Raw genomic sequence first — 12,816 nt, 5'->3', positions numbered from 1 at the left:
TTCCTTGCCAACAAACACACGTGCCTTGCCAGATGAGCCCTTCTTGTGTGATGAAGATTTTAGGAAGACTTGGAAGAAGACTTTGTGTATTTCTTCTTCTTCTTGTCGTCTGAGTCATATTCCTTGCTCTTCTTCTTCTTTCTGTTCTCATTGTCACACTGTGGACACTCAGAGATGAAGTGTCCAGTTTTCTTGCACTTGTGGCATGTTTTCTTCTTGTAGTCATGAGCGGAAGCTTCATCATTCCTTGAGCTTGATCGTGAAGACTTTCTGAAGCCTTTCTTCTTGGTGAATTTTTGGAACTTCTTCACTAGCATTGCAAGTTCCCTTCCAATGTCTTCAGGATCATCAGAACTGCTGTCAGATTCCTCTTCAGATGAGGAAACAGCTTTTGCCTTCAAGGCACGAGTTCGCCCATAGTTTGGGCCGTAGATATCTCTTTTCTCGGAAAGCTGAAACTCATGTGTGTTGAGCCTCTCAAGTATGTCAGATGGATCGAATGTCTTGAAATCAGGACGTTCTTGAATCATCAGGGCTAGGATGTCAAACGAACTATCAAGTGATCTCAGCAGCGTCTTGACGACTTCATGTTTGGTGATCTCAGTAGCGCCGAGGGCTTGAAGCTCATTTGTGATGTCAGTGAGTCTGTCAAATGTGTGCTGGAAATTCTCATTGTCATTTCGCTTGAAGCGGTTGAAGAGATTGCAAAGGACACTGATTCTTTGATCTCTCTGGGTTGAGATGCCTTCATTGACCTTGGAGAGCCAGTCCCAGACCAGCTTGGATGTCTTCAAAGCACTCACACGGCCATACTGTCCTTTGGTCAGATGACCATAGATGATGTTCTTGGCAGTAGAGTCCAGTTGAACGAATTTCTTGACATCGGCAGCAGTGACACCTTCTCCAGCCTTGGGAACGCCGTTCTCGACGACATACCATAGGTCGACGTCAATGGCTTCAAGATGCATACGCATCTTATTCTTCCAGTAGGGATATTCAGTTCCATCAAAGACGGGGCACGCAGCGGAGACTTTAATTATCCCTGCAGTCGACATAGCTAAAACTCCAGGTGGTTAAACCGAATCACACAGAACAAGGGAGCACCTAGCTCTGATACCAATTAAAAGTGCGTTATATCGACTAGAAGGGGGTGAATAGGCGATTTTTATGAAAGTCTTCAAAACGTGGGAGTTATGAAGACAAACAGTGAAGATATGCCTATTACTATGCAGCGGAAGTTAGACTACACTAGGAAAGCCATGGTCAAGTATCAACAGAGTGAAAGCACAGTGACAAATAGCTGTAGTGTAATAAGGATCAGGTAGGAAGATACTATGAAGCCAAACAGATCATACACTCACGTTGTGAAGACAAAAGATAGAACAGACACGCAATGACTTCACAATGAGTGATCAGTAAGTAAAAGGAAGTGAAGATGAAACCAGTGACTCGTTGAAGACAATGATGTGTTGGACCAGTTCCAGTTGCTATGACAACTGTACATCTGGTTGGAGCAGCTAGGTATTTAAACCTTAGGACACACAGTCCCGGACACCCAGTCCTGAACATGCAGCTCAGGACACCAAGTCCTCACCGTATTCTCCTTGAGCTAAGGTCACATAGTCCTCGCCCAATCACTCCGGTAAGTCTTCAAGGTAGACTCCCAAACCTTCACAGACTTTGTTCACTGGCAATCCACAATGTCTCTTGGATGCTCTGAACGCGACGCCTAACCGTCTGGGGATGCACAGTCCTCAAGTGTAATAAGTCTTCATATCACACAGACAAGAAGACTTAAGTGATGCCCAATGTTCTCTGGCTCTGGGTGGTTAGGGCTTTATCCTCGCAAGGAATTCTCTCTCTCAAAGGCTTCGAGGTGGGTTGCTCTCAAAAGACAAAAGCCGTACTCTCAATCTGAGCGGCCAACCGTTTATGGTTGTAGGGGGTGGGCTATTTATAGCCACTTGGCAACCCGACCTGATTTGTCCGAAATGACCCTGGGTCACTAAGGAACTGACACGTGTCTCAACGGTCAGATTTCAAACTCTCATGGCAACTTTACTTGGGCTACAAGCAAAGCTGACTTGTCCGGCTCTGGACAAGATTCGCTCTCATTGTCTTCACTCGAAGACATAGGTTTTTGGTTTAGGCATCACTTCAGTCATTCTGACTGGTTCTCCTGGACCCCACTTAATAGTACGGTGGTTCCTATGACTCAACACAAAAGAAAAAGAACTACGAAAGATCTAAGTCTTCGAGCTCCATAGGCTTCATATCGTGTCTTCTCTTGTCATAGTCTTCAAAGTGAATATCTTCATATACCACCTTTGACTTCAAAGTCTTCATACATTTTTAGGGGTCATCTCTGGTAGTAAAACCGAATCAATGAGGGACTTCTACCTGTGTTATCCTGCAATTCTCACAAACACATTAGTCCCTCAACTAGGTTTATCGTCAATACTCCAAAACCAACTAGGGGTGGCACTAGATGCACTTACAATAGCCCATTGATACGCCTAGTTGACGTGAGACTATCTTCCCCCTTTTTTGTCTTCTCCACAACCACCATTCTATTCCACACATAGCGCTATGTCCATGGCTCATGCTCATGTATTGCGTGAAGATTGAAAAAGTTTGAGAACATCAAAAGTATGAAACAATTGCTTGGCTTGTCATCGGGGTTGTGCATGATTTAAATACTTTGTGTGGTGAAGATAGAGCATAGCCAGGCTATATGATTTTGTAGGGATAACTTTCTTTGGCCATGTTATTTTGAGAAGACATAATTGCTTAGTTATTATGCTTGAAGTATTATTATTTTTATGTCAATATTAAACTTTTGTCTTGAATCTTTCGGATCTAAATATTCATGCCACAATAAAGAGAATTACATTGAGAATTATGTTAGGTAGCATTCCACATCAAAAATTCTATTTTTATCATTTACCTACTCGAGGACGAGCAGGAATTAAGCTTGGGGATGCTTGATACGTCTCCAACGTATCTATAATTTTTGATTGTTCCATGCTATTATATTATTTGTTTTGGATGTTAATGTGCTTTATTTTACACTTTTATAATATTTTTGGGACTAACCTACTAACACAAGGCCCGGTGCAAATTGTTGTTTTTTGCCTATTGCAGTGTTTCGCAGAAAAGGAATATCAAACGGAATCCAAACGGAATGAAACCTTCAAGAGAGTTATTTTTGGAACAAATGTGATCCAGAGGACTTAGAGTGGACGTCAAGAAAGAAACGAGGAGTCCACGAGGAAGGGGGTGTGCCTACCCCCCTAGGCGCGCCCTCCCCCCTCGTGGGCCCCTCATGGCTCAACCGACCTACTTCTTCCTCCTATATATACTCATATACCCTGAAAACAACCAGGAGCACCACGAAACCCTATTTCCACCGCCGCAACCTTCTGTACCCAAGAGATCCCATCTTGGGGCCTTTTCCAGAGCTCCGCCGGAGGGGGCATCGATCACGGAGGGCCTCTACATCAACTCCATGGCATCTCCAGTGATGTGTGAGTAGTTTACTTCAGACCTTCGGGTCCATAGTTATTAGCTAGATGGCTTCTTATCTCTCTTTGGATCTCCATACAAAGTTCTCCTCGATCTTCTTGGAGATCTATTCGATGTAACTCTTTTTGCGGTGTGTTTGTCGAGATCCGATGAATTGTGGGTTTATGATCAAGTCTATCTATGAACAATATTTGATTCTTCTCTGAAATCTTTTATGTATGATTGGTTATCTTTGCAAGTCTCTTAGAATTATTAGTTTGGTGTGGCCTACTAGATTGATCTTTCTTGCAATGGGAGAAGTGCTTAGCTTTGGGTTCAATCTTGCGGTGCTCGATCCCAGTGACAGAAAGGGAAATGACACGTATTGTATTGTTGCCATCGAGGATAAAAAGATGGGGTTTATATCATATTGCTTGAGTTTACCCCTCTACATCATGTCATCTTACCTAATGCGTTACTCTGTTCTTATGAACTTAATACTCTAGATGCATGCTGGATAGCGATCGATGTGTGGAGTAATACTAGTAGATGCAGGCAGGAGTCGGTCTACTTCTCATGGATGTTATGCCTATATACATGATCATGCCTAGATATTCTCATAATTATTCGCTTTTCTATCATTTTCTCGACAGTAATTTGTTCACCCACCGTAATACTTATGCTATCTTGAGAGAAGCCACTAGTGAAACATATGGCCCCCGGGTCTATCTTTTATCATATAAGTTTCCAATCTATTTTACTTTGCAATCTTTACTTTCAATCTATATCATAAAAATACCAAAAATATTATCTTATCATCTCTATCAGATCTCACTCTCGTAAGTGACCGTGAATGGATTGACAACCCCTTTACCGCGTTGGTTGCGAGGTTCTTATTTGTTTGTGTAGGTACGAGGGACTTGCGTGTGGCCTCCTACTGGATTGATACCTTGGTTCTCAAAAACCGAGGGAAATACTTATGCTACTTTGCTGCATCACCCTTTCCTCTTCAAGGGAAAACCAATGCAGTGCTCAAGAGGTAGCAGACATGAGGCTTCCACGAGGGTGGAGGGTGCGCCCTACCCCCTGGGCACGCCCCCTGCCTCGTGGGCACCTCGTGTGCTCTCCGGACTCCGTTTTCTTGCACGATACTTATTTTGGTCGGTAAAAATTCATTATATAATCTCCCGAAGGTTTTGACCACCGTATCACGCAAATATCCTCTGTCTTTGTTTCGAGCTGTTTCTGCTGCAGATTAGAGCAATATGTCATCCCAAGATTCGGAGGGAGAAAGCTATGTGGCTGATTACCTTGCAGATCATAAGGTCTACGGGGACTTGGAGCATTGTGGTTGGACCACGGAGGAAGAAGAAGACTATGAGCCTAGGGGAAAGGAGGAGATGAGCTCTAATGAAGATGAAGTCCCATTACCTCAACCTGGGGACATGCATGTGGAGTTCAAAAAGTCAAGCCTCCCCAATAGAGCAAAGAAACATAAGATCGAGTTTATCCCTTTTCGTCTCTTGTAGGAGAACAAACAAGAACTATGCAAAAAGGTATTAAGCCTTGAGCGGGATATCGAGGACCTAAGGGAGCAAAATTCTATCCTCAAGCACAAATTAAGGAAGAATCACACGCCATCAACAACTCCACCATCACCAAGACCTTCTTCACCAACAAAGAAGAACTGAGCATCGGGTATGGGCAGTCCCCTTGGCAACTGCCAAGCTTGGGGGAGTGCCCCGGTATCGTATCACAATCACTTTTATCTTCACCATTTTTCTTAGTTCGATCCTTTTGGTAATATCTTGATTTAGTAGAATAAAGTTTTAGTATGATCTAGTTGTGAGTTTTGCCTTATGATCCTTCTATGTAATCGAGTCTGTGAGCTATATACAATAAAGATTAGTGTTGAGTCAAGGGCTTGATTATTTTGCTATGATCTTGAGGGAATAGAATAAAAGAAAAGGAAATAAAAAGAACTAAAGAGATCATATGGATCTTATGGAGAGTAATGACTTCACATATAAAGAGTATGATGAATAAAAATTGTTGAGAGTTGACAAACATAGTTTTGGTCATCGTTGCAATTAATAGGAAGTAATAAAGAAAGAGATGTTTTCACATATAAATATACTATCTTGGACATCTTTTATGATTGTGAGCACTCATTAAAGTATGACATGCTAAAGAGTTGACGTTGGACAAGGAAGACAACGTAATGGGTTATGTTTTCTTACATCTAAGATAAATTATATTGTCATGGATCATCCAACATGTTGATCTTGCCTTTCCCTCTCATGCTAGCCAAATTCTTTGCATCAAGTATAGATACTACTTGTGCTTCCAAATATCCTTAAACCTAGTTTTGCCATGAGAGTCCACCATATCTGCCTATGGATTGAGTAAGATCCATCAAGTAAGTTGTCATCGTTGCAAGCAATAAAAATTGCTCTCTAAATATGTATGATTTATTAGTGCGGAGAAAATAAGCTTTATACGATCTCGTGAGGTGGAAGAAATAAAAGCGACGGATTGCATAATAAAGGTCCATATCTCAAGTGGCAATATAAAGTGACGTTATTTTGCATTAAGATTTCGTGCATCCAACCATAAAAGCACATGACAACCTCTGCTTCCCTCTGCGAAGGGCCTATCTTTTATTCTTGTCTTATACTTCATGCAAGAGTCACGGTGATCTTCACGTTTCTTTTTTACATTTTATCCTTTGGCAAGCACAATGTGTTGGAAAGATCCTGATATATATAGCTAATTGGATGTGAGTTTTCATGAACTATTATTGTTGACATTACCCTTGAGGTAAAAGGTTGGGAGGCAAAACTATAAGCCCCTATCTTTCTCTGTGTCTGGCTAAAACTTCATACCCATAAATATTGCGTGAGTGTTAGCAATTGTGAAAGACTAAATGATAGTTGAGTATGTGGACTTGCTGAAAAGCTCTTGTATTGACTCTTTCCGATGTTATGATAAATTGCAATTGCTTCAATGACTGAGATTATAGTTTGTTAGTTTTCAATGAAGTTTTTGGTTCATACTTGAGTATGTGAATGAATTGTTACTTTAGCATAAGAGATCATATGACTATATATATATATATGTTGTTCTAAGAATGATCATGATGCCCTCATGTCCGTATTTTATTTTATCGACACCTCTATCTCTAAACATGTGGACATATTTTTCGATTTCGGCTTTCGCTTGAGGACAAGTGAGGTCTAAGCTTGGGGGAGTTGATACGTCCATTTTGCATCATGCTTTTATATCGATATTTATTGCATTATGGGTTGTTATTACACACTATGTCACAATACTTATGCCTTTTCTCTCTTATTTTACAAGGTTTACATGAAGAGGGGGAATGCCGGCAGATGGAATTCTGGGCTGGAAAAGGAGCAAATATTAGAGACCTATTCTTCACATCTCCAAAAGTCCTGGAACTCCAAGGGAATTATTTTCAGAATATATAAAAAATATTGGGCGAAAGAAGTACCAGAGGGGGGCCACCCACCGTCCACGAGGATGGGGGGCGCGCCCTACCCCCTGGGCGCGCCCCCCTGCCTCATGGGCCCCCTGGTGGCCCTCTAATGCCCATCTTTGGCTATATGGAGTCTTTCGTCGAGGAAAAAATCATAAGCAATCTCACGGGACGAAACTCCGCCGCCACGAGGCGGAACCTTGGCGGAACCAATCTAGGGCTTCGGCGGAGCTGTTCTGCCAGGGAAACTTCCCTCCGGGAGGGGGAAATCATCACCATCGTCATCACCAACGATCCTCTCATCGGGAGGGCGTCAATCTCCATCAAAATATTCACCAACACCATCTCATCTCAAACCCTAGTTCATCTCTTGTATCCAATCTTTGTATCCAAACCTCAGATTGGTACTTGTGGGTTGCTAGTAGTGTTGATTACTCCTTGTAGTTGATGCTAGTTGGTTTACTTGGTGGAAGATCATATGTTCAGATTCATTATGCATATTAATACCCCTCTGATTATGAACATGAATATGCTTTGTGAGTAGTTACGTTTGTTCCTGGGGACATGAGAGAAGTCTTGCTATAAGTAGTCATGTGAATTTGGTATTCGTTTGATATTTTGATGAGATGTATGTTGTCATCCCTCTAGTGGTGTCATGTGACATCGACTACATGACACTTCACCATTGTTTGGGCCTAGAGGGAGGCATTGGGAAGTAATAAGTAGATGATGGGTTGCTAGAGTGACAGAAGCTTAAACCCTAGTTTATGCGTTGCTTCGTAAGGGGCTGATTTGGATCCATATGTTTCATGCTATGGTTAGGTTTACCTTAATACTTTTGTTGTAGTTGCGAATGCTTGCAATAGGGGTTAATCATAAGTGGGATGCTTGTCCAAGTAAGGGCAGTACCCAAGCACCGGTCCACCCACATATCAAATTATCAAAGTATCGAACGTGAATCATATGAACGTGATGAAAACTAGCTTGACGATAATTCCCATGTGTCCTCGGGAGCGCTTTCCTTTATATAAGAGTTTGTCCAGGCTTGTCCTTTGCTACAAAAAGGATTGGGCCATCTTGCTGCACCTTATTTACTTTCATTACTTGTTACTCGTTACAAATTACCTTATCACAAAACTATCTGTTACCGATAATTTCAGTGCTTGCAGAAAATACCTTGCTGAAAACCGCTTATCATTTCCTTCTGCTCCTTGTTGGGTTCGACACTCTTACTTATCGAAAAGGCTACGATAGATCCCCTACACTTGTGGGTCATCAAGGGGGCACCCCATAGGCACACAAGTTGATTGTTTCCAGTCGTGTGCGGTGCCCCCCTCCACCATAATCCACCTTGGTTATATCGTAGTGGTGCTTAGGCAAAGCCCTGTTCCGGTAGCAGCATCATCACCGTCATCACGCCATCGTGCTGACGAAGCTCTCCCTCGACACTCTACTGGATCGTGAGTTCGTGGGACGTCATCGAGCCGAACATGTGCAGATCACGGAGGTGCTAGGATCGGTCGATCGTGAAGACGTATGACTACATCAACCGCGTTGTCATGACGCTTCCACTTACGGTCTATAAGGGTACATAGACAACACTCTTCCCTCTCATTGCTATGCATCACCATGATCTTGCATGTGCGTAAGATTTTTTTGAAATTACTACGTTCCTCAACAACCATAAGGCTCCTGCCAGTTGCCAATAAATTTAACAAAACATGATCATCTCATACAACAATTTATATCTCATCACGCCTTGACCATATCACATCACAACATGCCCTGCAAAAACAAGTTGGACGTCCTCTACTTTGTTGTTGCAAGTTTTACGTGGCTGCTACGGGCTTCTAGCAAGAACTATTCTTACCTACGCATCAAAATCACAATGATTTTTCGTCAAGTGTGTTGTTTTAACCTTCAACAAGGACCGGCCATGGACAAACTTGATTCAAGTAAAGTTGGAGAAACAGACACCCGCCAGCCACCTGTGTGCGAAGCACGTCGGTAGAATCAGTCTCATGAATGCGGTCATGTAATGTCGGTCCGGGCTGCTTCATCCAACAATACCGCCGAATCAAAGTAAGACGTTCGTGGTAAGCAGTATGACTATTATCGCCCACAACTCATTGTGTTCTACTCGTGCATATATCATCTACGCATAGACCAGGCTCTGATACCACTGTTGGGGAACGCAGTATTTCAAAAAAATTCCTATGATCATGCAAGATCTATCTAGGAGAAGCGTAGCAACGAGAGGGGAGAGAGTGTCCACGTACCCTCGTAGACCGAAAGCGGGAGCATTTAGTAACGTGGTTGATGTAGTCGAACATCTTCATGATCCAACCGATCCTAGCACCGAACGTACGACACCTCCGTGTTCAGCACACGTTCAGCACGATGACATCCCTCGAGCTCTTGATCCAGTTGAGGACGATGGAGAGTTCCGTCAGCACGACGGCGTGACGACGGTGATGATAAAGTTACCGGCGTAGGGCTTTGCCTAAGCACTACGATGATATGACCGAGGTGGTAAACTGTGGAGGGGGGCACCGCACACGGCTAAGAGATGCCTATTGTGCCTTTGGGGTGCCCCCCTTCGTATATAAAGGGGGATGAGGAGGTGGCCGGCCTAAGGGGGCGCGCCATAAGGGGGGATTCCTACTTGGACTCCTAGTCCAAGTAGAATACCCTCCCCCCCTCCTTCCTTCCACCGGAGAGGGAAAAGGGGAAGTGAGATAGAGGGAGAAGGAAAGAGGGGGACCGACCCCCTCCCCTAGTCCAATTCGGTTTGGGCAAGGGGGGGTCCTCTCACGTGGCCTTTCTCCTCTCCTCCAATAAGGCCCAATAGGCCCAATACTTTTCCCGGGGGGTTCTGATAACCTCTCTGGTACTCCGGTATGTACCTGATACGCTCCGGAACCCTTCCGGTGTCCGAATACTACCTTCCAATATATCAATCTTTACCTCTCGACCATTTTGAGACTCCTCGTCATGTCTGTGATATCATCCGGGACTCCGAACAAATTTTGGTCACCAAAACACATAACTCATAATACAAATCGTCATCGAACATTAAGCGTGCGTACCCTACGGGTTCAAGAACTATGTAGACATGACCGAGACACATCTCCGGTCAATAACCAATAGCGGAACCTGGATGCTAATATTGGTTCCTACATATTCTACGAAGATCTTTATCGGTCAAACCGCAATAACAACATACGTTATTCCCTTTGTCATCGGTATGTTACTTGCCTGAGATTCGATCGTTGGTATCATCATACCTAGTTCAATCTCGTTATCGGAAAGTCACTTTACTCGTTCCGTAATGCATAATCCCGTAACTAACTCTTTAGTCACATTGCTTGCAAGGCTTATAATGATGTGCATTACCGAGAGGGCCCAGAGATACCTCTCTGATACTCGGAGTGACAAATCCTAATCTTGATCTACGGCAACCCAACAAACACCTTCAGAGACACCTGTAGAGCATCTTTATAATCACCCAGTTATGTTGTGACGTTTGATAGCACACAAGGTGTTCCTCCGGTATTTGGGAGTTGCATAATCTCATAGTCAGAGGAATATGTATAAGTCATGAAGAAAGCAATAGCAATAAAACTTAACGATCAGTATGCTAAGCTAACAGATGGGTCTTGTCCATCACATCATTCTCCTAATGATGTGATCTCATTCATCAAATGACAACACATGTCTATGGTCAGGAAACTTAACCATGTTTGATTAACGAGCTGGTCAAGTGGGCATACTAGGGACACTTTGTTTTGTCAATGTATCCACACATGTATCAAGTTTCCAATTAATACAATTCTAGTATGAATAATAAACATTTATCATGATATAAGGAAATGTAAATAACAACTTTATTATTGCCTCTAGGGCCTATTTCCTTCAAACTACATGTAGGATCATAATCAAATTCAACAATATAGCTATCATATAAAATTTTCTCTTCATGATCCACATGCATGCAAAGTTGACATTCTTCCAAAATAGTGGGATTATCATCAAATAAAGTCATGACCTCTCCAAACCCACTTTTATTAAAGAAATCATAAGATTGAACACTCCAAAAATATGTGGGATTCTTTTTCCCTAGAGTTGACACTCTTCCAAACCCACTTCCAATATTATTACAAACATATTCATCATGAGGCTTAAATAAATTTTCAAGATCATAAGAATTATTATCACCCCAATCATGATCATTGCAATAAGTAGCAGACATAGCGATATAGCATCCCCAAGCTTGGGGTTTCTCATATTATTAGCACAATTGACATTAATAGAACTTATAATAACATCATTGCAATCATGATTTTCATCCAGGAGCTATCATGAATCACTTTATAAATTTCTTCTTTTAACATTTCATCACAATTTTCAGATTCATGAATCTCAAGCAAAACTGCATAAAGATAATCTAGTGAAATCAACTCGCTAGCGATTGGTTCATCATAATTGGATCTTTTAAAAAGATTAGCAAGTGGATGTGGATCCATCTCAGTGGATTTTTAGCAAGAAAAGATCCAAGCAAATAGAAGACACATGGCACACAAGCAAAGATAGCAAACAAGCGAACAAGAGATCTAACGAGAAAAAGGCAAATATTTTTGTGTTTTTGTAGAAACGTTTTAGAAGCGGGGGAGATGAAAACAAGAGGTAAATGGAAAATAATCTAAATTGTAAGGAGATGAGATTTGTGATTAGGAACCTGATAGATGTTGATGATGTCTCCCTGGCAATGACGCAAGAAATTCCTTTAACGTGGCTTGAGACTGCGCCGGTATTTCCCCAAAGAGGAAGGGATGATGCAGCATATCTACAGTAAGTATTTCCCTCAGTTATGAAACCAAGGTTATCAATCTAGTAGGAGAACCAAGCCACACTATGTAAACGGTACATGCACACACAAAACAAATACTTGCGACCCGACGCGTAAGAAGATAGATTAAACTGTATGAGATTGGATAAATAGATCTGAATAAAACACGAAATAAAATAAGTAAAGAAAAAGTGCAGCAAGGTATTTTTGGGTTTTTGGAATAATAGATCTGAAAACAATATGATAAAAGATAGACCCGGGGGCCATAGATTTCACTAGTGGCTTCTCTCGAGAAAATAGCATACATTGGGTAAACAAATTACTATTGGGCAGTTGATAGAAGAACAAATAATTATGACGATATCCAAGGCAATGATCATGAATATCCAGCATGCATCTAGTGTATTAAGTTCATGGAAAAATGGAGTAATGCAATAAGAACGATGACATGATGTAGACAAGATCTATTCATGTAGGAATAAACCCTATCTTTTTATCATTAATAGCAACGATCAATACGTGCCTCGCTACCACTTCTGTCACTGGGTGAGGACACCGAAAGATCGAACCCATCATAAAGCACCTCTTCCCATTGCAAGAAAAATCAATCTAGTTGACCAAACCAAACCAAAGTTTCGGAGTAGAAATACGATGATATAAATAATCATGCATATAAGAGATCAAAGAAGACTCAAATAATATTCATGGATATAGATCTGATCATTAACTCGAACTTCATCGGATCTCAACAAACACACCACAAAAAGTCATTACATCAAATAGATCTCCAAGAACAACAAGGAGAACATTGTATTGAGAATCAAAAAGAGAGAAGAAGCCATCTAGCTAGTGCCTATGGACCCGTAGGTCTATGGTGAACTACTCACGCATCATCGAAGGAGCACCAATGAGGATGACGAACCCCTCTGTGATTGTGTTCCCCTTCGGCGAAGTGCCGGAATAGGGC

Source organism: Triticum urartu, chromosome 7 (assembly GCF_003073215.2).
Source record: "Triticum urartu cultivar G1812 chromosome 7, Tu2.1, whole genome shotgun sequence".
NCBI classification, from domain to species: domain Eukaryota; kingdom Viridiplantae; phylum Streptophyta; class Magnoliopsida; order Poales; family Poaceae; genus Triticum; species Triticum urartu.
The sequence above is the reverse complement of the archived record's forward strand: the minus strand, read 5'-3'. Positions refer to the sequence as shown.